The sequence below is a fragment of the Protopterus annectens genome, chromosome 7.part0 (assembly GCF_019279795.1).
Source record: "Protopterus annectens isolate FY-2018-M chromosome 7.part0, PAN1.0, whole genome shotgun sequence".
NCBI classification, from domain to species: domain Eukaryota; kingdom Metazoa; phylum Chordata; order Ceratodontiformes; family Protopteridae; genus Protopterus; species Protopterus annectens.
In genome coordinates, this window is record NC_056739.1 from 255,887,861 (window position 1) to 255,914,203 (window position 26,343).

Consider the following 26,343-nt stretch of genomic DNA (forward strand, 5'->3'; position numbering starts at 1 on the left):
TTCTCATAGCTAAAACTATCCTTTTGGAATTGATGGCTATGTTTAAGATAGGCACTTAGGTATACAGCTGAACTTTCACCCATACTGCATTTTGAGGTGTTAAGTTAGGTATTGCTTTGAGGACAAGGGCTAACTCCAGTCAAACAAAACTTTCATCTTGAGATTTTGTGGTGCAACTGCAGCTATAGTATTTAAAGTAAAAATTTGAAGGATTGATATAGACAGTGTTAACTCATTCCTACCAATGGAGCTCTGGAAGTTTGCACTGTTAACTTCCAATAGGCAGAGCCCAAGGTCTTTGAAATGCGAGGACATCATTTGATGTTTATCAAACAAATGTACATATCTCTGGTAACATAGTGGTTACTAAACAAGGGTAAATGGCTAAGTCTTCAGCACAAAATATTTTATAATGGTAGTATTCTTTAGATCTTATGTCTTAAAACTGGATATTATAAGCCACAGTAAACGGAATAACTAGTTTGTAATATTTTGTAAACATATTACAATATCTCAGCAACCACTCACGTTACACACATACTATTGGTAGCATTTTATTCATCCAGCTGAGAGCTTTCATATGGCACTAAGCAGTTTACTCTTTGCCACTTGGTTGTCGAGATATTTAGGAAAAACTTGAAATTTATGACAATGACAATATTACATGAAAAATTAATATCTCTTTACCTGAACTAGACAGAGGTCAGCTAGCGATACAGTTGTGCTTGTCACTGTGCAAGTTTTAAGATGAAATATTTTATTTTGTATGTAGCATGGTTTTGGAATTATTGATGCAAATATAAATAAGCAGTATTTGATGTATAGAGAGGTCAGTAGGATGTAAGTGCATAAATACCCGAAGGCGTCATTCAACTGTAATGAGTTAATGTCACAGGTATGGTACGACACTGTGGCAGAAAATGTATATAAAGATAGAAATGGGAGTTCATTACAATTCTAGAAGCACATGGAACTGATTGTGCTTGGACATCTCTCACCTGTCCAAATAGTTGCACAATGCCCAGATTTTTGCTTCATATCTTTGGTCTGTTCCTCAAAAATGTGGTTTTCTAGAAAATGCTTGAAGAATAAAGTTACAAAAATAATAACAGACATTTGAGTTTCGGACCTCATATCCTTAAGGAAATACATGGTAAAGCAATAAAAAAGTTATTTAAATAACTTTGTAAGTTTATAGGAACTAGGAACAATATTTAAAATCTTGATTGTTGGATCTTTGCCCCAACATTATTTCTGGCTTTGTCAGATTTCTTGCATTAAGAGGTTGAGAGATATGCATGATGTATACTTCTATGGGACTGATTGCTCTGATATAGGCTGTGTTTCATTTTCAGTGTAGGCCAGGCAAAATGTTACTGGTTTGATTTGGACATTTATTTTGTTTTATTTTTTTTGGAGAAGGGTTCTTAGAATGTTCATGCTGAACCAGAAATGTATGCATTATTTTTTTTTCTTCATACAACTAAACAGTACATTTAGATCCTGTAGTTAACAAAGCATATTTCTGTGCAGTTTGCTAATGCCTATGTATTGCTTGTAGAACAGTGTTACACTCAATTTAATTTCTAATTCTGTGTCAAAGTGAAATTAAATATTTTAAATCATCCTTGATTTATGCTTAATTTCTCTGGTAATAAATAAGAATGCTCCAAGCTCAAAACACATTTGCCAGAAATAATGGGTGGTTATCCCTTAATCACCAGCAATGAAGGAAATTGGTTTTAGTCTCAATCAGATTTTTTTTGTCTTTGTCCTTATTTTGGTTCAGTTGTGTTTGAAGATTTTGTTTTAAACACCGAACACACATTTTTCACCTTCATTTTAAGACATTTCAGAAAGTGATAACATTTGAAAGGCATAACGTTTATGTATGGATGTATTATCACTGCCAAACAGTCATCCATAGTTTCACAAATATCAGTAATGTCACAGTACTACTGTCCCACACACCCCTTACACAGAATTAAACCAACATTCCTGCATCAGTGCATATTTGCATTCATCAAATTCCACATGCAGGAAGTAACATGAAGGCAGCTGCTGTTTCAAAACTTGCTCATGTCAAGAATATACTTTAGAAAACTTAATAAGCAATATCTGAACCTAGCATGTCTTCTTAATATTGCGTTATATAATATATGGTAGAAAACCATGGTTTGCCATTCACTGCCTCACTATACTTGCTGTTTGTCACACTATTAAAGGATTTACTTCGATAAACTCTGCCTGAGAGTATAAACTAGAATGAATAAATGCAGATGAAACAATTAAATAGAGGCAACTGGGTGTATTTACAGAGTATTACAGTTAGCACTTACACGCCAAGAGTTTCTATGTCTAAGCTCAAACCATAACAGTAATTGCAAAATGATTTTCCTCTTCTAGGTATTAAAGTCCTAAGGCAATGATGCAATTAAAACAAACACAGAGCTTTCAGATCCAAGTTAAAAAAACATTACATTCCCCTTTGGCGTGGCTGTAATTACCAGATAATTTCAAACTTGTAAATTACTAATATCCTCAGGTAAGATCACACAGTAAACATATGTAAGCATATGTATATACTGAAGTAGTATTGTTAAAGCCTCAAGCACATTGCCTCTCAGAGCTAAATTTATTTTTAGGTTACAGTAATTGTAGAATTAAGGCTAGAATCTATTACATAACTGATAGCATTAGGACATGCATTATCTCCATGGCCAGGATTCAGGACAGTCCTGTTTTACTGAAGCAGTGGGCAAGACAATGCATGTAAAGAACAGTGGGATATGCAGAGAGAGAGAGAGAGAGAGACACTCTATTGCTTCAGAGGCAGTTACATTATTGTAAATCAAGAAAGCAGTTGGCATGTGCTGTAGCCAGTTGAAAACATAGTGCATACATAGTAGGGCTACTATGCAGAGATACCAATACAGTTTTTGTTAAACTGTGGTATGTTGCATGTGGACAAGTACCACAACATGACAGAATCTCCTGTAATCTTATGCAAACAGTTTACAGCACTTCGCTTACCAGTACAGTGTTAATGTTTTAGACACAAAGCACCAGAAAGTGGATAATGAATAATGCAAGCTATTAAGCACTGTTGCCAGTGTCATAACATCAAGATGGACACGCAAACCACTAGCAATCAAGGGTGGACCATACCGAGTCATGCAGCATTTGATTCTAATAAGCCAGGAAAGCAAAATGAATTACAGTTTTGTGCTATATGAAAGTGAAATGAGATGGAGGTGGGCATATAGTACAGTGAATAGTTTAACACAGATCCAAATTAGTTTGTTCTCATATATCTATCTATCTATATATATATATATATATATATATATATATATATATATATATATATACATACATACATACATATATATATGTCTGTACATTAGCCTAACCGCAGTGCTCCCCCTGTGTCCTGCTGTTATCCTTTATGGAAATGGTGAGTGCTGTACACATCATTTTTAGATAGTGCTAGCTCACATACCGCACTACAGATGTGCAAGGTCTGTAGCGTGATGCAGTGCTGCCTGAGAAATATTTATGTTGCTCATCCCAATACCTTTTACATAGTAGATGTGTAGACTGCGTATGGTTTCTTTGCAGTACAAATCTACTTTAACATTCCATCTCATTCCTTGCACACTACACAGTTATAATGGGTCCATTGTTAGCCAACTTCTACTCACCATCAAAAGTCATTTAGATGAATGTACACATAGGGCTGGGTACTTTAAAAGTGTTGTTGCCCATGCCTCACAACTTGCGCTCAACCAAAATATAGGGCATGTGTCAGCAACCCCTAAAGTATCATTACCATTATAGATGCATTCGGTCTTGCTAAGATTTCAGCTAAAGGAGACCATGCAGGAGATTTGCCACATCACCTGATATTGGTGAGTGACCAACAATGCTTTCCACTAAACAGAGAGACATAGATTCAAAGATTGTTACTTGGCTAATGACACTGGGGGCCTTTATAAGCCTAGCACAAATTTTCCTGAAATAATAATCACTAACTATCCCCAAGAAACCATAGTCCTCGGCAACTTTAATATCAATTGGAATAACTGCACCTCTGAACAACCTACTACTCATATATGGTTTTACTCAAACCATTACCTCCCCCAACAAGGACCAGCAAACCCAACAACAGAGATAGTACTTTAGACTGGATTCTCATTAACAGTCATCACGAATTATACAAGGTAGGGACCCTCCCTGACTATCTAAGTGACCACTCTCTCATCTTTACAATCAGGCATAAGACTGACATTCCTAACCTATCCACCTATAAGACAGTAAGGAGCAACAAAAACTTTAATCCTGACATCTTCCAAAGTGAACTGAGGGCATGTGACTAGTCAGTCCTAAAACATCTTCCACTGGAGGAAGCAGTAAAATACTTTAAAATGGCTAAAAATTTAGTGTTAGACTGTCATGCACCAATACATACCTTTGGAACTAAGATTAAACCATCCCCATGGATCTCAAAAGTAACCAAACAAAAAATCCTACTTAGAAATAAAGTCTGGGTCAAATGGCATACTACAAAAAGCCCTGCAGATTATGAAAAATGTAGACAGTTAAGAAATGATACAAAAAAGCCATTCTGTTAGATAAAAGAAACTTTTACTATCAACTCCAGCAAACCCATCAAAACAAACCTCAAAAGTTCTGGGCAGGCATCAATAAACTGTTACACCCTGGTCGTTCTGTTACATCAACCCCATCAGGCACTAACCATGAAAACCCCAAACAAATTGCCAATACCTTTAACACTTTCTTTACATAGACCATCCAATCTCTTGCCAGCCAACTATCTCCTGACAGCTCATGCCTGACTACTTCTATATCCAGCTCACTCTCCTCATTTCACTTTCAACCTGCTCCTACATCCCTTGTCTGTACCCTTATTCACAAACTTAAACCAACCACCCCCTCAGCCGATCTATTATCAGCAGACTATTTACAAAAAGCTGCAAAAGCCATAGCCTATCCCTTATCCATCCTGACTGATAGAACTATAACTGAAGGAACCATCCTATCTATCTGGAATATTTTGCATATTATCCCCCTACACAAAGGTGGTAACTCCAATGAGTTATCAAACTACAGACCCATAGCTATACTACTACCCCCTGGCAAAAATTATGGAAAAATGTGTACATAAACACCTGCTAAACTACCTTACCCAAAACAACCTACTAGCTAATTGTCAACATGGTTTTAGGCCATTTCACAGCACCACCTCTGCCCTCTTATCCTTCACAGACTGCATTAACAAAAATTGAAATAACAACATTCTCTCCTCAGCCCTGTTTATTGATCTCTCTAAATCCTTCAATATGGTTAACCATCAGCTACTCATATATATACTTAAAACCCTCTCACTAGACTCACTGGCCATACAATGATTCCAATCCTACTTAAACAATATACAGCAGGCTGTACTATGGGATAATAACTTATCCACCCACCTTCCCATTGCCCTTGGTGTCCCTCAAGGCTCTAAATTAGGTCCTCCCCTAGTTTCTCTTTTTATTAATGACCTATATTCTGTAATTCCACAATCTACCTGTATACAATATGCATACAATTAGTATGCTCAGCCACTTCTCCATCTGATCTACAGACTCTAACCCAAAACGTGTTCAATACAGTTGAAAAATGGCTTCTACACCATTGCCTCATCTTGAACCCCAAAATAAACAAAACTCTTACTATTCACTCCAACTCGTTGGGCCTCCCCACTTAACTTTACTGTTATATCAAACAATGGTGCTATCATATCTCCTGATCCCACTACCAAACTACTACGGATCTTAATTGATAACAACCTCAACTTCGACGCCCATATTAGCAATACAATAAAAACAGTCAACAAAAAACTTGGCTCTCTTCACAGGATAAAACCCTTCTTGACTCCATTAGCTAGGACTACCATACAACTAATCTCTACTCTCCTCTATGCCTCCCCTATATTTACTAACTTGTGTAAAACTAACCTTAATAAGCTAGCAATCTCCTATAATTTTTTTGGATTCCAGGGCACAATTTTGTTACTTTCTCATTGTAGCTGTGTTATGGATTTACAACACACTGCAAATCAATGTTTATGTTTTAAGAATTATAAGAAAATAACTTATTTTATAGGGAAGCTTGTATTGATAGCAAGTTTTCCTTTAATTTTGCATGTTTTTTTGAAGTTATAATTTTAATTGAGTCAACCTTTTGTGTAATGAGTTTCATTTTAAATGAGTTCCACTGGGTACAGCCATTTGCATCAAGCAATGCAACTTACATAAACTGTTGTCCTTAAGGGTATCTGATAAACTTGGGACTTTTCAGTATATTATAAGAGTGGATGCATCTTAGGAGCTTCTTATCTCATGCCATTTCTGTTGCTTCCATTTTTTTTAATTGTGCTCTAGGTAAGAAGAGATTATTTACTGAAAGCTTGTTGTTCCATTAAACAAGGTATTTTAGTTAGGAAACAACCCTGTGCTTATTCTGTTTTTGTTTTCAGCTTCATTTTGAATAATGCATTTTTGCAGAGATGTGTTTCCAAGTATTTCTTTGAGGTTCCATGTTATTAGAAAGTACAAACATTTCATATGAATTGACAGACTTTTAAAATTCAGTAATGAATGTGAAATTTCATTATACCTCATCAAGATGTTGGGCTACTAATACTGTGATAAACTAATTGTTCATACCACAAAGCTTGTTTTGTGGATTCTGTCAATATTGCTTTCTGTTTTATTTGTGAAGGATATTTACATACATTTTCTGAGGTACATGTGATTTTATTTTCAATGATTTAGTAGTTTATTTATATAGATATATTTTAAAAACATGCTTCAGAAAAATGTTTGCTGTGTTTTTTTTTCACTGTTGTCATATAAATAATCTATTGAAGGCAATACAATGAACATAGTAGATAGCTACTCAACAGGTTCAAAAGAGAAAATATCAGTAATAACATTTTAAAAACATTGTTTTAATTTTGTGGTAATGCATATAAATTAGCTATTGTATGAACTGTTTATATAAGTGCCTGGAATTAAATGTCCTTAAAACAGATACCATATTTCCCGAACCAAATTGCTTTGACAATATAAGTGAGGTACAGATGGAAATCTCACAAAGTATCAATTTTAGAATCTGATTATAAAAAGTTATATTGTCCAATGACAGAATATAATATAGCAATAACCCACGCCTGGGTGTGGGTAATGCTGGATTTACCCACGGTTGGCGTGGTTTGGTCACGAGGGGGAAGCCCGAGGGGCCAAACAAAGCCAACCGTGGGTAAATCCAGCATTACTAACACCCAGAAGTGGGTTGTTGCTATTATACAATGACATTATTTAAGAAAAAAATAATTACTTTTCTTAAATAGTGGCATTGTATAATGCCTGCTTGCTGCCCTTCCGCAGCTGTCTGGTATTCTGCGGCAGTTCTGATGTACTGCGCATGCATATGCCTACGCAGTACATCAGAGCTGTGGGCAAAAACAAAGGAGAAAGCAAGATCTCCGTTGCTTTTTACAAACTGTTTCGTTATGTTAAATGGGTTTAACATAGCGAGACAGCTTTAAAATAAGCAACAGAAATCTCTGTTGCTTATTTTAAAGCTGTCTCTCTATGTTAAACCCATTTAACATTTTTGAAAAGCAATGGAGAAAGCAAGATCTCCGTTCCTTTTTACAAACTGTTTCACTATGCGAAATGGGTTTAACATAGCAAGACAGCTTTAAAAAAAGAAACAGAGAATCTCCGTTGCTTTTTTTAAAGCTGTCTCGCTATGTTAAACTCATTTAACATAGCGAGACAGTGTTGCTGTAAGAGTTATAGTAATGGAAAAAGGTCCGGTCACCCAGACTTTTTCCATTACTATAACTCGGATTTACAACGTGCATGCTGACCAATCAGCATGCACGTTTTTGAATATTAATGGGGGGTATTTGTATAATTGAAAACTATGAACTTCACTAGCGAGTCTGATGATGGACTACACCCTACCCCTTAACTTTAATAGTTTTACTCAGAGATAATGGTAAGTTTACAGCAGGAGAAATTTGTGTCTGCAGAGTCATTTTAAAGCTACTTACTGTAATGGTTTATGTTATATGTGACACATGCTTTAATTTTCTGTGTTTTAAAATTTCAAACTTTAGTTTTACTACTGAAAATAATTTACTTGCATATGTTACTTCATTGCCTTTACATGCTAAAATGTTCTCACATAGTGCTTTCTATTTACAAATAAGTCCAAACTTTGCAAACTCCATGCAAATTTAAGAAATACATTATTATGGATTTCTATACTATTACTGTTTAACTATTAGTTGGAAAAAATTTTATTTCAGTCATTGCTAGGTTATGCTAATTTATATATGTTGGGTACTGAGCTATTCGGCTATAATCTTAAATGCCTTCCAGAAAGCAACATTGCCCATTTCACATAATGGTTGAATCCTTCTCATATTTGATGGTTTGTGCAGTAAAAATGCAGTTTTATTATACTTTTCCAAGCTCTACACAGGTCTCACATTTTGATTTTACTGTTGAGTTTAGCACATAGAAAATGTAAGCATTTATGTCTTTGTAAAGTTTTGGTATGAATTTCCAAGGTTGATTTGTTATAAAACCAAGCAATCATTTCTGCCTGCTTTGGTACTTACTTAAGCTAAACAGCTAACAAGGTAGAATCCTAATTATATGTGATGTAGTTGGACATTTCCATATTTTCGGACTTAAATTATATGCTCATTAAAGTGGAAATAATATATTTGAACTTAAGAAATTGAATGTAGATGTAGAATAATTTTTATAAAATTCCTCTTTAGCTAATTTTGATAATCTGGTTATCCGCTGAGTTATGAAATGCATCTCTGTGGTCTACACAATGTTATATTAACTATCATGTGTAAACCTAAGCACGTGTGATGACCCTTTCTAAAATGTTGTGCGCAGGCCTTTCTGTTATGGGGCATCTTATCAAGTCCCTGCTGTTAAGAATCCCTCAAACTGAAAGTTCCAGGTTTGGTTCAGCTTTACTGATCAGTATCATAGATTTAGGTAGAATATTTATTTGTGCAGAAATTGAACTGATTGTATTTTTTATGACACTACAGAACTGGAGTTAGTATATGTGAATAGCAGGGGTTTGAGATTTTGCTTTCCACATGAGGATGCATGGGGGCTTGCACCCTACATTCATAAAGAGCGTTTATTTTTAGTGATCTGGATCATGTTGACATTTATGTGGTACTTTACACTGACATTAACCATAAGCCAAAAAGCAATCAACAGTTTAATTTCAGCTAAGTTGTATTCAGTGAGTTGGCTGCTGAAAAAATGAACCACATCCAGGATGTTTTTCTGTTATAATCTTACATGACACAATGTCATACTATTAATAAATAATAGTAATAATCAATGACTAACAATAAATAATATTAGTAATAAATCTTAGTTTCACGTTTGTCTCCTATAACTGATTACAAATAAGTTTCATAACAGCTACACATTTCTGAACTTTAAATACAAATTATCTTTTCTTTATTCATAGATGAAGTTTTCATACAAAGATTATGGGATAGCATGTCACCAGCTGATATAATCACTTCCATTGTGTGATGTGTTTTTACTGGGTGCCATACTTTCTCTAGGAACAGACTTTGTATAACTTATGGCATTTTTTTTTAAGTCTCATGATGTCTTCCGGTGGTTTTGCTCTGCTTTCAAGAGAACATAGACTTCATTTACAAAGTATCATTCTAGCAAAATAATTGCTTCTCCACTTAGAATGATTATTTATATACTTACCCTCCATTTGACATATTCTGCAGCCACTTATAAAATGTCAACACCTGGATGTCAACTTCCACAGCTGGAAGCCAGGGGATACATATCTATGGGTACAATTATTATTGGAGGGATTTTTCCAGTACAAGGTCTAAAAAGTGCTCCTGACTTGTCATTCAAGGAACAGCCTCTCAGCATTTCTTGTGAAACGTAAGCAAAGTTCCAGTTACTGCTTTCAGAATAATACATTGTACTACAGCTAAAATATTACGGTTAATAGTTACTCATTTTGAAACACTATAATATTTGATGATTTCGTAGAATAATGAACCTGTTAAAACTATGCATTTATTTGTTATATTATGCTATACTTATGGATGAATAAAGATACCACTGTGAAGCAGTTATGTTTCCGTAAGAACTATGAGTTTTAAACACACACACACACACACACACACACACACACACACACACACACACACACACACACACACACACACACACACACACATGCATGTGTGGGTCTGTATGTGTGTGTAATATATGCATGTCCCACAAAAACACAACAGGGTATTTATGCATGTTGCAGAGATACAAATCACTGGTTGCGAATGTTACATGGCTTACACTTCAAACAAAAAATGTAGAATTCCACAGAAATGAATCTGAAGAAGGTATTCATTCCACAGCAGTGTTGGACTGACATTTGTAACTTCTGGGGACCACACATCCCATTGAAGGTCTGGGGTTATTTGCACACAAATACTGATAAGCATTTGTTATTGTGTGTCTGTGTGCATCACCTCATCTGAGGTTGCTTTAGTGAACTCGTGTGACAAACAGTATTAGATCTATTACAAGACATGTGGCATCTTTTGATAGGCAGGGGATGAAAAAATCGGCAAGATATGACCCAGGCCAGGATCAACACAGATTGCTAACATCCATAAACATAAAGTTAAACATTTGCTATAGAAATAGTTACAATGTTTAGTTGATTATTCAGTTTACCTGTCATCCTATAATTTGGCTATTTAAGTTATTTATTTATTTATTTTTGTCAAAGTCAAGTTTGTTGTGGGGCTACAAACTATCTGGTTTCTCCTTAGCTGCAACAGTATCTGTGTTAGTAAGAATAAATGTTTTGTGGAGGTTTAAATGCCTCAGAAAAAGATGGCATTCCCACAAAATGTTTTAATTTGATTATTTACTGTTTCCATCAAATGAGGTGTTTGATTAGAGTGACGACTGTTTTTGCAGTGGCAAAGCTACTCACAAACCTGATGCAGTGGGACAACATCAGATCTAGACTCTTACTGATCTAATCATCTCTGTATTTTGTCACAACTTTTTTAGAAGGAACACAACTCTCTTAACACAGTGAACTGAAGTTTGAGAGAATGCTTCTCAGGTGGCATGCTCAGCAGAGTTCATATCAAAATGACAGGATCCCTTAAAAATGCTAGCCACTTTTGTAACATGGGCATAATACAAAAGTAGCTAAATCATCAGACCACAGCTTAGGAGTGAAACATTGGCAGTGGTGCAGCTGTATTTAACTGATATGTTGCCACTGGATTCATCCAGGAGGCAGTTGATATATATATATATATATATATATATATATATATGCATACTAAAGATAGAAATGACTATTTCAGAAACCACAGTCACTGTCTAATATGTATTTTATCAACATACTGCATTAAATTTAACAAACGTTGCCATACTAAATCATGCACTTGCACACTACTTTTTAGAATGACTGTCTATGCCTAGATGTATGCTGTAGTAACTAGAAACTACAAAATGCTTATTTTTTTCATGAAAATATACTAAATACAGTGTGTTAGGAATTAATTACTGTGAGTTCAAGTGCAGTTGGAAGATGCCAAACACTCAGCTGAGATTGTCTGGCTATTTGTTGTATCTGATAGACCATTCTACTCCATATGAATACATACCTAAGGTAGTTAAGTGCATTATAAACAATTCATCAGTATTTTAGGAGATAAGTAGTGTCAGAATTAATAACACTAATAGATAAAACAATGATTGCAGAGTTATTTCAACAGCTGGGAATGATGGCAGTGTAACCATATCAAAACTGTAGCACATGTATTTTGCAGAAATATAGATTCTATCCGAGAAAAGTCTATAATCCAGTTTATTAAACCTGAACTACATAACTTAAACATTTACCCTATATGGTAAAAGTTATCCTGCATTTGTAAGTCTCTCTTTTTGCTAATAAAGATTTAACCATCTTCTCCTTATGTAGGACAACTTATTTCACTCTGTTTTTCTGACTCCTTCTTTTTTTCTGCCACAGTTTAAATTTTATTGGTAAAGTACAGTTACCTGCATTTGTAATGCAAGTAATTAATTTCACTAACTCTTTAAGTACTTCTAAATGTTTAAACATATATATATACCTCATGCATAGCCTAGTGTTCAGTAGTTTTTCTTCCTGTCAGCCCGAACATCAGTAAGGAAACACAGCATGTTCTCTCCTTAGCATAGATTCCCTGTTTTTGTCACAACTGTGATTTCTTATGCAGACACATGTTGTGCTAAGTGTTTACCTTACAGACACAAAGTGCAGGGTTTGATCCTCACATAGAGTAATTAGCTAGGCTTAAAATGGCCCACAAGGGCAGTTAGCTTAGTACTAATCTATGAACCTATGCATTTCAAATAGCTTTCTTGCATATTTAGCTTGGGAGTGCATTATTGCTAGAACAAAGTGTGGCCACGGTGGTGCAACTGTTAGCATTGTCACCTTACACCAATAGGTTCTCCAGTTTGATTCTCGGCTGGGGTGCCTTCTGTGTGGAGTCTGCATGTTGTGCTTGCAGTCACACCCGTTTCCTCCCACATTTCAAGACATGCAGTAGGTGGATTGGACACTCTAAACTGCCCTTAGGTGCAAGTGTGCATTGAAGTGAGTGGTAATGTGTAAACCTTGGCTCGATATGATAGCCACTGTGGATGGATGGCATTGCTGGAACACAAACAGAACACTGACATACAGCTATACACATCCCTGAATAGCTGTAGTTCATACCCCCAAGCACTAGCACCTGCATGGACTAATTCTAACTTATAAAAATTATCAGTAGTACCTGAATGTACTAATTCTAACTTATAAAACTTAGCACTATTACGTGACTGTATTAATTCTAACTTACAAAGTTAGCACTAGTAATTGAATGCACTAATTCTAACTTACACAACTTAGTACTAATAACCAAATGCACTAATTCTATGTTATAAAATCTAACATTAATAACTGACTGTACTAATTCTAACTTATATTTATGGTTATACTATTTATTAATATAAATATCAAAGTACAACCACTGCCCTACTCTCTTTCACAAACTTCATCAACCAAAACAAACACACAGGCAATCAAACTTCTGCCATATTCTTGGACCTATCAAAGGCCTTTGATATGGTCAACCATCTTAAACTAGTACAATCCCTTACTGACCCTGGCCTTAGTAACCAAACATTAGCTTGGTTTCAGAACTATTTACAAGGAAGACAAGAAGTTTGGTGGGACAACAACCTATCCACACTGCTACCAATCACCACAGGAGTCCCACAAGGTTCCATTTTAGGTCCCCTCCTATTCTCCATTTTCACCAATAACCTCCACAGCATCTGTCAAGATGCAACAGTTATACAATATGCTGATGACTCAACACTTGTCTGTTGAGCAAATGATCCTCATAAACTCCTTTCTATATCCAAAAATATCTTTCATACCATCAAAAACTGGTTTCTTAACAAAAAAATAATACTAAATACCCCCCCCCCCAAAAAAAACTGTTGCTATTTACACCCAACAAATCTACCACAATACCCAGCCCATTTAATATTTGTGTCCAGGGATGGGACTGTCATATTCCCTGACACACACTAAATTGCTAGGAGTGACCATTGATAATAATCTCAAATTTGATCAGCAGATAAATCAAACCATTAAAAATAATCACAAAAAAAAATGGGCAGTCTATATAAAAATAAACCATTTCTTAACACAACCTGCTAGGATAAAAATTGCAAACACTCACCTCCTTTCCACACTATTTTATGTCTCACCCATTCTCACCACCTTACCCAAAACCAAAATTGCCAAACTCAACACCTGTTGCAATCATATTGCAAAATTTGCTACCGGTGCCCCCTACCGAGCCCACCACATCATTCCCTAAAACAACTTGGCGGGCTTGAATTCTCTAATCTCCTAAACTTTCATCACCTTTCCTTTGCCCACAATCTCCTACTACTCCCAGACAAAACTCCAGCTATGGCCAATCTACTGGACAACAAGCTAAACTCGACAACGTTACTCTAGCAGCAAAAAACTAATCAAGGACACCAAGACCAGCAACACATCAGGGGATTCCCTCTTCCCTAACTACATAGGCAACATTTGGAACACCCTACCTACTATCATTATCTCAGCAGGCTCAAAGGTTACATTTAAAAGACTTCTGAAAAAACACCTAAAGCCCACATGGATATGCACGTTCCCCACCTGGCTGCCCCCCCCCCCCTTCCTTTAGTTTCATCAGCAAAAGAATGCAACTTTTCAAGCTTCCTTCCAGTTCCACATCTAATTCTAACCCCTAAGTCAATACCCGTATGTCACTGCTAGGACAATCTGTTATTATCTGTTAAACTTTACTTCTCTTTACACCTCTACTCTTACTTTATACTTAAGCTACTTATGCCTCCTGCTTTTCTTACTTAACCTGTTATCCAATTTCCCATCTCTATCTCTTTTCCTGCTGCAACACTCCCTACTATTCAGTTACAACTAAAATTTCTTAGAAGCATGAGACTGCATGACGATGAGCGACAACTACAAACAGCATTTAATAACTTAAAGCTTGATTTCCAAGCTAGAGGGTATAATGAGAAAGATATTAACTCATGCATAGATTCCGTATTATTAGAAAGGGAAAATGTGGGGAAGCTCTATTTTTCAGAGAAAGTCCCTTATAGTAATACTCGGTATCAGGTCAAAATTCTAGCTAAATCTAAGATGAACAGCACTAGAGTTCCATTGACTTTCTCCAGTGATATAGGAGCAGTCTGTGATATAATTAAGAAACACTGAAATATTTTACTTGCTAGTGATGAGCTTAGAGAGTTGATTACAGATGTACCAAAATTCTCTTTTAAAAAAATAATACATCTTTAAAGAGGCATCTCTGCTATAAGAAACATGGACAAATACAGGGTATTTCATCACAAACACAAGGTACATATATTTGTTGGCACTGTAATATATGTAAATATATAACACACAGGGGCCACTTTCGTTCATCCTTAGCTACGATATTCAATAGATTTATGCTTCTGTGCTGATTGTTCTTATAAAAATTTAGTCCGTTATTGTTTATGTACCATGTGTGGGGCCAATTACATAGGTAAGACTAACCGCATGTTCAGAGAATGTATACTGGAGCATATATTAAGAATAAAAAAGAAACGAGTGCCTTAGCAAAACATATCTTGACTTCAGGATCATAGCACATGTTTACATTTTTTGTTTTAGAGTTGTTAGATGAAAGTGAGAGGGGAGGGAATATGAGGTTTAGAACTGAAGCTTGTGAATAAAAATGGATTTTATATTTCCAAGCTGATAAGAACCTGGCTTAAATTAAGTAGTATCCTTAAAGCCTTTCTTGATTACCCGTCTCTTTAAGCATTAAAATGTTTTTGTCTTATTATCATTAATTAATTGCTTACTTCTGCTGTTTTCTGATTGGTTGTTTTTCATTTAAATTTGTACATTTTGTCTCTTGTAACTGTCTGATGAAGAGGGCTTGTACCTTGAAAACACTTACCAGCTGTTTTATTTTGTTATTAAAGGGTTTTTATTCTGCCTACTTGGGACTTAGCTCCGATTTATTTTCTTTCATTTTTTGTTCATATCACCACTAAGACCAGTTGTCCGGTTGCTAATTATTTTTAGAATTTCTATTCCCTACTATGTCTAATCTTTGCTCTCTTTGTTGCTATACTCCCTACTGTGGCTAACTAGCTCACAAATCAACTGTACAAAGCAAACAAATGCAACACCTACGAACAATGTTCACCATTATGTAATGCCACAACCTAAAACTGTAAAAGATGTGTTCAGTCTATATAAATATGTTAAAAATTAAGCTTCAATGCTATGTTACTAGTCAGTGTTATGTTTATCACTATCTATGTACATTTGAATGCTTTTGTATACACCTGATATTTTCCTTAAAATGTAATTGTTCACAGGTTCATAGGTGTGTACTAGGCTAATGGCCCTGGAGCCTTTACAAGCCTAGCCCATAGGATTACCCTGGCATCATGCCACCAGACCTTAGTTCCCAGTGCCACTGTTGAGTAGAGCCACTGAAGTGATCTCAGGGTGAATTTTCTATTTCCCATCCACTCAAGATTTCTCTTAAAGAGGGCCAGTGAGGTGCTCTGTTTGACATGTATGGGAAGTCTATTCCATAGCATGGGCAGTCTCTGGGTTATGAACCTGTCCCTCCAGCACATTCTATTGATTGTGGTAATGAGGTTGAGATCCCTGGAGTGTGTGGAGTGGAGGGATTGCGATTTCTTTAGATGTAGCATTTCTAACAGAGCTGAGTCAGACATGGCTTTGTAAGTCAAGCAGAGATCGGCTCTAAGTAGGTGATATGAGACAGAGAATATTTGGAGTTTTTTGAGTCTGTCCATATAGGACAAGTATTTAAGGCCTATGATCCTGTTTGTGAGGTACTTTTGTGGCCTTTCCAGTTGTTGCAGGTATCTAGTGAGGTACATGCCAAATGGGGCATTGTACTCGATGACTGTCCTAATGAGGGAAGAAGAGTAGAGACAATGACCGCTTTCTTCCTGGATGCAAAACCCTTAGTAATGAGATGTGCCACATAGAAGGACTTTCTGACCACAGTGGCAATGTGGTGGTCAAAAGAGAGGTTTCTGTCAGCCTGTGTTGACAGATCTCTTATAACACCTTCTATGTTCAGTGGACTACCATCGATGTGGTAATTCATGGGAACTTGTTTTTCCCAAAGGGGATGACGATGCATTTTTTGGCATTGAGCTTAATACCATGGTTCTGACACCAGTCGTTGGTCTCAATGAGGCCTTTCTGTAGGATGTCAACATCACTTGGGAGTTGATAATGGCTCCCAACTTGAAATCATCTGTGAACTTTGTCAGTCAGAGTCCTTTAATGTTGGCCTGAACGTCTGAGAAGTAGATACCAAAGAGAAGAGGACCCAGGACCAATCCCTGTGGGACTGCACTCGTGACTTGGCAGTCTGACATAAAGTCAGCTATTTTCATACTGTGGGTTCTATCTGTGAGCCAGTTTGCAACCCACCTACTGATAGAAGGGTTGATGCCTTGCTTAGTGAGTTTTTGTATGATTCCTGAGTGGGGGATGGTATAAAAGACCTTGGCCAGATCAAGGTAGGCTGTATGAACCACTTTGACTTCATCCATAGCTCTGGAAACTGACTCAAAAAAGTCAACCAGTTTGAGCAGGCATGATCTACCCTTCACAAAACCAAACTGTATGGGATCCAGAGCTTGGAGATTCCCTATATCCTTGTTTATTAGGCCCATAATGATGCGTTCCATAGCTTTGCATATCAGACTTGTCAGGCTAATGGGGCCATAGTTCACAGGGCCTGTAGTCGCTCCTCCTTTCTGGAGAGGGATGACTATAGCAGTGCACCATTCACAGTAGGGACAAAGCCTGAGGTGAGGCTGTAAATGAACAGGCCACACAGGTGTGGTGTCAGTTCACTCTGAGGTTCATGTAGAGCACAGCCAGGGATATTGTTAGGTCCCATAGAAGCTGTATTCATGGCCTTGGACAGTGCTGTTTTAACCTATGCAGCAGTAATATTGTGTGTCTGGCAATCTATTGGTATTGTGATTGATCCTTTGTGGGGGTGAGAGGGGTAATGTAGGTACTAAATCTGTCAGCCAGTATATTGGCAATATCTGTTGGCTTGGTATAAAATCTGTTGGCCAGTATATTGGCAATATCTGTTGGCTTGGTATAGGAGGTACCATTGTACATTAGCTCAGAGCAAATCTGGGTATTGCCGTGGAGATTCTTTACATAACTATAGAAGGCCTTGTGGTTGTTTTTACTATCTACTGCAATTCTGTTTTCATAGCTAGCTTTAGAAGATTTGATGAGGGATCTCAGCTTTTTGTTGAGGCTGATAAGGGAGTTTTTCCAGTCTTGGGACTTCACCTTATTCCGCATCAGTTTCCTCCTTCTGTTGTAGAGTTTGTTTCTGGCAGGGGCCCACCAGATCGGCTTCCTTTTTTTGGAGGAGAGTGTCTTCATTCTATTGGGTATGGTGAGATCCATGCATTTGTCTGTGTTCGTACAGTGCACTGGTGTATGATTTGGCAGTCATGCAACTATTCACCATTTGCATAGGTGCCATGAAGTTAGCCATCTCTGTCTTTAGGAGCCCAAAGTTAGTTTTGGGGAAGTTTTCATGGGCCTCCGCTGAAAATGGACTTGCATCCAGTCGGACATTCCCGGTCAACAAATGTAAAATAAATAAATAAAACTTAGCACTTGTAGCTGAATGTACCAATTTTAACTTATAAAACAACATTAGTAACCGAATGTACTAATTCTAACTTAGTATAAGTCTACTGCTCCATGTCTCACTCAGCAGACAGTATCAAAGGAATAGAAAGAGCTCTGTGTAAAGAAGACTCTAGTTTGTGCTACAGAATGTTTAACATGATCCTCCTTTTATATTACGAATCAAGAGAATTACCTACCACCTATTGTATTCTTCTTCTGAATAATAAAATGTGTTCTTTCTTTCTTATGCACTTTTGCAAATTATTTTAGTGCAACAAATATGCATAGCGTCTTGCATATTTTCATGACAAAGCATTTTTTCTCCATGGATGGAGATATAGATGGATGAAAATTTAACTTTTAAGAATCAATTTCCTAAAGTTCAACCCACCAAGGATAGGAGTTTCTCCACAGAAAATCACTGTCTAGGACTTCTGCAAGCAGTGATGCACTTTTGGGAGGGGCTTTCCCTATTTTTAAGTTGATGTGACCATTGAGGTGATATATATTACATCAGAGGGTGTGAGGGATTGACCCCCCCCCCCCATCAAGGGGTGCAAAGGAGCTTGCATCTTTGCAAAAAACACTTAAAAAGTGCTTATTTCAACTTTTCTTCTGGGAATGCAGTTCAGTGATACTAATTCTTTGTCCTTTGAATTTTGTCCACGCACAGTGGAAGCTTTTTATCTACTCCAGTATCACTCAATGGTTTTAAATTATTATTTTGCAGGACTGAGTACACACGCTGTTTCTCTTTCTCTAGAAAATTCTGTGTATGATTGCTTTGACAAAACGTTAATGCATTATACAGAGAAATACAGATTCTATATCAGATGCTTCCTTCTACAATAACTGAGAAACTATGTCTTTGAGAAGTTGTTAGTGGATTCACATCAGAGCATATGCAGACCATCTTAACAGGTATAAACCTATATGTTGAAAAATTTAATTTGGCTCAGAATTTTGATTTCTGATTTTATTTTGCCAGCTATTTTCCTGCCTTCTCCAAATGTGTGAGACTATAGAGATGGTTATTTACATAACACTTCCCTGTAGAATGATATGTAACAGACTTTGAAGGGTCAAAATCTTGAATTTTGGAATTTCACTCACAGATTTAAGAAGGAAAGATCTAGAATACCTCTCCAAGAAGACTCATTCTTTGATGACAGAAACATTCTAGAAGAGAAGCCTCTGCTACTTTGATTTATTACCACTGTTGCTATGATTCCTAGGTTGAATAAGTGCTGAAGAATCTGAGGAAAATATTCTGTTTGTTTCAGAGGTTGTGGAGGAATTTCCCTGAAAGGAAGTATTTGGTGCCAACTGTATCCTTCTTGAACCATGTTTAACAACCATTAGTCTGTCATAATCTTTTGCCAAAGATGAATATACAGAGACAGTAGTCAGGACAGATTTTGAGAGAAATGAGCAGTAGGGGAGGAGATGAGCAAAAGAATGCCGGCATACTCATTCTGTAGCTGTAGATCGGCCCTTTTTAGGGAAGGATCCTTGATTTTTTTATTGTTCCCATCCTAAGATCTCTTTTTAATTTCCCTGTTTAGGTCCCAAAGACAGAGATTGTTTATTTTGTTTCTTAGATAAGAAAGGGAATCTGAGAGGTTTGTAAGACAGATCTGTAAAATTTTGAAAACTTCCCAAAATGTTTCAGGACCCGAGTAGCAGATGGACAAAATAAAATATATTTTTCTAAAGCTGAATTAAAACGTTCAGGGCTTACCTCACTAGAAAGTGTCTCATTACTTACCTAGGACATACCTCATCAAAACAGTAGCAGAAGCAGAGGCCCTAAACACAATATCTGCCCCATGATACATATTCCTTAAGGTATATTTAGATTCTTGAGAAATGCTGCAGATGACAAGACAGAGAGGGACACTACTTTGATAGATTCAGCTGCCACTCCTCACCCTGAAAATGTCCATACAGGAAAGTAAAAACTCCCACATACATGTCTCATAACTAAGAATTCCATGTGCCAGAGTGGAAGAAGAAAAAAATGATCTTACCAAATCTGTCCAACATCTTCCTCTTCTTGTTTATAGGGGAAGGGTTGATTGACACCAGGAAATTGTTCTTCACTGGTGAAGATGTGGAAATGGCTGCAATGTCAGATGCAAGATGAGAAATAAATGGTTGCTAATTTGAGAAACTTTATAAGGCCTATCTGCTTTTGGGGGAATGAAGGTTGTGAATCTGGGTTGTTACAGGCAGCATTCCAAGGTTGGCATTAACTAAGGAACATGAATACAATGAGGCATATCCACTTCTAACATATCATAATATCTCCAGATATTCAGGGGGGCATAAATTTGTTCTCATAAAAATACTTCATTCATACTGATTATAGTCTGAAACAGTGACATTTCCTTCAATGGAGGTACTGAAGGTACTGAAGACCCCATTTCCTCAGTATTCCAGATATGGGGTTGAGAATCTGTAGGAAGTGAAGCTCTGTCCCTGCCTACGTAAGTGTCATCTGATATGTCATCCTTAGGAATTTTCCACTGACCTGATTTACAGGTACTGTATTGTGAGTACCAGGATTGGCTGTCTGCGGCAATTTTTTGGCGAAGGTAGACACCATGTCTTATGATGAACAATGTGTAATCTTTTGTTGTTTCTTTATGTGTATCTCTGATGATGAATTGAAACTTCTCCACCATCAAGAGGTCTCTTCCGCCAGAAACTTCTAGCAGCATTCTTCCTTGCCCATTTCGAATACAGGACCAGCTGATGAGGATGCACCTGACCCTTGGCTTGGGTCTATGATATTTCATCGAATGGGTACTCAGTCAATACCCAGTCGTCATACACCTATTTATCAAAGCCGTGTTTCAGCGAATGGTGGATTTTAACTAGGGAACACAAGTGGTTGGCCAACTGAGCGACCACAAAAAAAATAAATAAATAAATAAAACCTGCTAAGGTGGGGGACTACACCCCCTTACCCCCAATGTGGGCAGCTCCCCCCCTACACCTCCCCCTAACTAAATATACCAACTCTGAGATTGCACTACAATGGGGACAAGGGCAAATTCCAGATGGTGGCCAACCGCCTAGTTAAAATCCACCATGCGCTGAAGTGTGGCTTCGATAAATAGGTATTCAATTAAAGGGTATTCGCTAAATACCCATGTGATGAAATGATATAGACCCCCCTGGCTCATGGTGGCTGAAAGGACTACACTGGAGCAAGCTGGTGAGGTAAGGGGGTGAGTGGTATGAAAAATAACTGCTAACTACTGTAGAATCAACCACCATTGGCTGAGGCAAAGATTGAGCCAAAAGAATCAGTAAGGGCTCTTTGGTAACTATGTTTTCCTTTCTAGGAACTACAGATGTTGGACCATCAGTAGTAGGGTAAGTATCTATGTTGTGAACAAGGAGGATGCTTTGGATGTCATCAGAACTGGTTAGAAGGTAAATCCTTAATAGTTTACACAACCAGCACACCATACACACACACACACACACACACACACACACAAAAAAAAACTGTAATGCATAAGCGGCACACTAAATCCCTGTCAGACTAAAATTCCCTTGAAGTAATCTCTGACAGAAAAAATGGTAGGTCAGTTTTCAAAGAGTGTACACAAGCACTACATAATTTATAGTAGTACAAGCCCAAGTAAACCCGTTCCCATACAAAACTTTCATTAATTAATAAAAAGTTTTCATAAGCAATATATTTTGCCACTAAAAAAGCCTCAAACTTAGTTGAACCTAAAATAGCTGTCCCTGATTGGAAACTTTCAATGTTAGAAAAATACCAGTTTCTTAAAGGGTAGAACCGCTAAAATAAAACAAAACTACATTGCACTATTTTATATTATTCATATCCATGAATAAATATAGAACAAATGTCTGTGTTGAAGGGTTCTGCAATGGGGACTTTACAAGAATAGCAGCTGGCCTTCAGCTATTTCCTGGCATATAAGTCCCTTATTGGCTTCTTCACTAGGTAGCAAGAATGTACTGAAGGTTTTTCACTCTGACTGCTGATTATTTTCCCTCCTTCCAGATGACCAGTCAGTAGCCAGAGTGGAAATGTGGGAGGGAGCCAGGGCTTTTGGAAACTGGCTGGTTGTTGTGTCTTGGGCAAGACATAACCCGTAAAGCCTAAAGGCTGCTATGGCAGTGGGAATGATGAACACCTCCATTACTAAATATAAGTCCACTATCTTTCATAACAAGCAATGATAGAAAATGTTACTTTCAGTGACTAAGGCTTGCAGGTTTAAACAGATTTATAAAAGTCTCATTGCTATTTAATATTTAATATATCACACAGTGATTGAATCTATAGATTCATTTACTAGTCTGGGTATATGTGTAGATCCATCTTTGAGTGTTTCTACTCATAGCAACTAACTGGTTAATGATAGTTATAGAGATATAGGTTGTATAAAATATTTATAACTAATCAGAAATTATTGTCATTGTTTGTTAGTTACATTAGTCCCAAACTTGAGTATGGAACAGCAACTATGGAAACCTTGTGATAAAACAAGCATGAATAAACAAAGAGTATAGCTGAAATACATCAAGGACATCTGTGGATGTGAACATTTAATCTATTATGAAAGATTAAAATATCTGAACTTGTGCAGTGTCTCATATAGATTAAGAGGAGACATTATTCGGGTATATTGATTATTTAGAGACAACTACCTCTGAAAATGTTTGGGGTTATCAAAAACTAGTAGAGAATTGTCAGACAACCTATGCTGAAGATTCTGTAGAAATGAGAAGTGTGCAAGCCACAGTGGTGCAGTGGTAGCATTGTTGCCTCACAGCAAGAGGTTCTCCCATTCGATTCTCAGCTGGAGCACCTTCTGTGTGGAGTCTGCATGTCCTTCCCATGGTCGAGTGGCATTCAAAAGACATGCGTAGAATGGGCGTGCCTTAGTTGGAGGTTGGGCATTGAGCTGGCACCTCGGCACCCATAAAAAAATCTACTGCCAATCATTAGCGGACCGGAGTTCTGCTGTGGTGACCCCTAACTGGGAAAAGCCGAAAGAAAAACAACAACAACTAACTGGTTCTCTGACAGCATAGCTGATGCATGGAACAGGTTACCAAATTACATTAAAGCAAACACTAGTTTAGAAATTTTTATGAGCAGCCTGGACACTTATTATAAAACAACTTTTTTGATATATTGGCAGGCTAGAAGGGCTGTAATGTCTGTGCTTGTTATATTTGTATGTATGTATATATGTATGTACTACTTTAAAAACTTGTTTTGTAAATTTTATTGGATCCACACTAATAAATTGGAGAAAAATGTATTGAAATTCAATACTTAACAGTTTAAACAGCCAAAATACCAAACAACTGATAACCTAAGTTAATAAAACCCAAAACACAATGTATCTTTTGGGATAAAGCCAATCTATACCCCTCACACTCACAGAAACACACACACACATTTGCAGCATAATTATACTGTGTGCAAGCCATATAATTGGTAAAAAATGGAATCAGTCGGTTTTAGTTGGAACAAAATGCTCCTTGCTCAGTCACTGAGTGTTGCCAAGCAGAAAAACAAAAACAGGGATTTCAGCATAAGTACACAACTTCCATTCCCACAAAGAACACTCACCAGAAAACATGTTCCTAGATATAGCTGTTGTCACAGTCACGCCGCATATGTACAGGGTGTTGAAGGAGCCATATGAAAAAAAAGGTTCACACAACAAACTTATACACACTCAAAAAACAGGGCTTGATGAATCAAAAGTCACAGCACGTTTTACTTCAATAAACTGGGATGTTCCCAAGATGCTACATATAAGCTAAATGACTAAAGAAACTGATATTAAAACTTAATCAGTAGTCAATACAATACTTTGTTAAGAAAAAAAAGTTGTGAGCCTTATCATATAATTTAATTTTATCATATAACTTAATATGAGAGGCAAATGTTTTACTGGTTCCCTTATGGTGTACATCACTGACTTTTAATTCATTGAGAACTCAGATCACAAAGTTAAACTGGTTGGTATTCAATCCTCTGAATACAATTCAAAGCAATTTTTTACAAGATGGAAAGACTAGCTGAAGCCCTTTGTCCTTGCGGAGTCAAACACCTGGTAACTCCCAAACCTAACACACAAACTGCTCTGTAACTCAGGCATGATATTGGGAGAAATGCTCCCAAAATGAAGAAGTCACTGCCAGTGCACCCTTGGAAAGAAAAGCCCGTGATTTCCTACACAAAGTAACACTCATGGAGTTTAGTTCACTGAATTTAATCCTCCTGGAACTAGGAATAAGACATTTTGTATTAAGACATAAAAAGATTGGGTCCATCAAGTAAAGAGCATCAGTGATATTCATACTCTTATACAAAAAACTATTTTTTTCTTGATGTTTTATTCAATGTGCCCATCAAACGTTATACTTTAGCATTTTACGAGGTGCCACTGAATTAATGAAGTGGCAAGTAATGCACATTTAACTGATCATTACTATCTGCAAAAATGCATTTTAAATATCGTGCTGGTCACTGGCAGAAAAAAGTGCAAAAGTGTTCATGATAGACCTTCAAAACTGCTTTGACCCAGAAAAAGGTATTATATCACTCCAGCATTCCAGATGACTCTGCTATGTCATCTCTGCTAAGGCTCTGGCTAGGTATACTATCCATAAAGCAGAACCACAACTGCCAGCATAAAATAATGTTTTGTCTTTATGTTTTGGTATCTTTATGGAGCATGCTCATTATGTTATAGAACAAGCTAGAAAAACTAAATAAGTTTTACATATCTGTAATACGAGAGACACATATGACAACTTTTGCTATGCAGCTTTGAATGATGTCATGATCAGCTCTCATGCTGTAGCATACAAGAGAGCCACTGCAGAACAACACCAGAAACACTTTTACAGCTTTATAAGCTGTAAAGCACCTTATGCTAGCAAATTAAAACCTATCTGGCAGAATGAGTGTCTTAACAGCCTTTAAAAGCTGCTTACTGATCAGAGGGGTGTTTTGCTTCTACCTATGTGGCAGGGCTAAGTATTTTACTGCTTTCAAGACTACAACACACACATTTATTTCTCTGTAAGTTGCAGTGCATAGGGACAGAGAAAGCTTTATGTACTATGAAAAATTACAATCAGGTCATCAATCATAACTATTAATTAACATGCTTTTGAAATGGGTTTAAGAAATTCACCTCTTGAGCTTTGCTCATAAGGGGAATTTCTTGAGTTGAGCACATAAACTGGTTATGACTGGCAATCCAATCATAATATTTTGCAAAAGATTATCTCAGACAACCTGCTTGTTCATACACATTTTGAAAGTGCAGGAGTGTACATGGAGGTAACAGCATACCAGTAGGATCAGACAGGCAGGATACTATGCATTCTTTATCCATCTGACAATGCTATGTAGATAGCTAGTTTTCAGATTGCTAACATCAGTCTGCATATGCCAATTCATACTCGTGTCACTTTCAACCACTGACATCACAGAGTTGGGGGCAGAAGAAAGAAGCAAAGGCATCAGGAATGAGACACTGCATCAGTTACCCTCCCGGAGACGAATACATATTGACTTTTTTATTGTGTATTTTTCCATTTCTGTACAATGGACCAGGTTTACCACATGACATCACACCAGGGCATGAGTGATGGACAGCAAACACATAGACGTACTGAGAGTGTAAGCATTGCAGTTTTGAAGTGTGCAAACTCAGGGAAGACTGAATAATGGTTGAAAATGTATTTATTGCTTTTACTGGGGTAGTACACTGATCACAACAGGCCATTGCAGGTAATGCCCAGACACTGCAGTGTCAGTTAAGATCATAAAAATAAATAAGTCAAAGTGCGAAAATC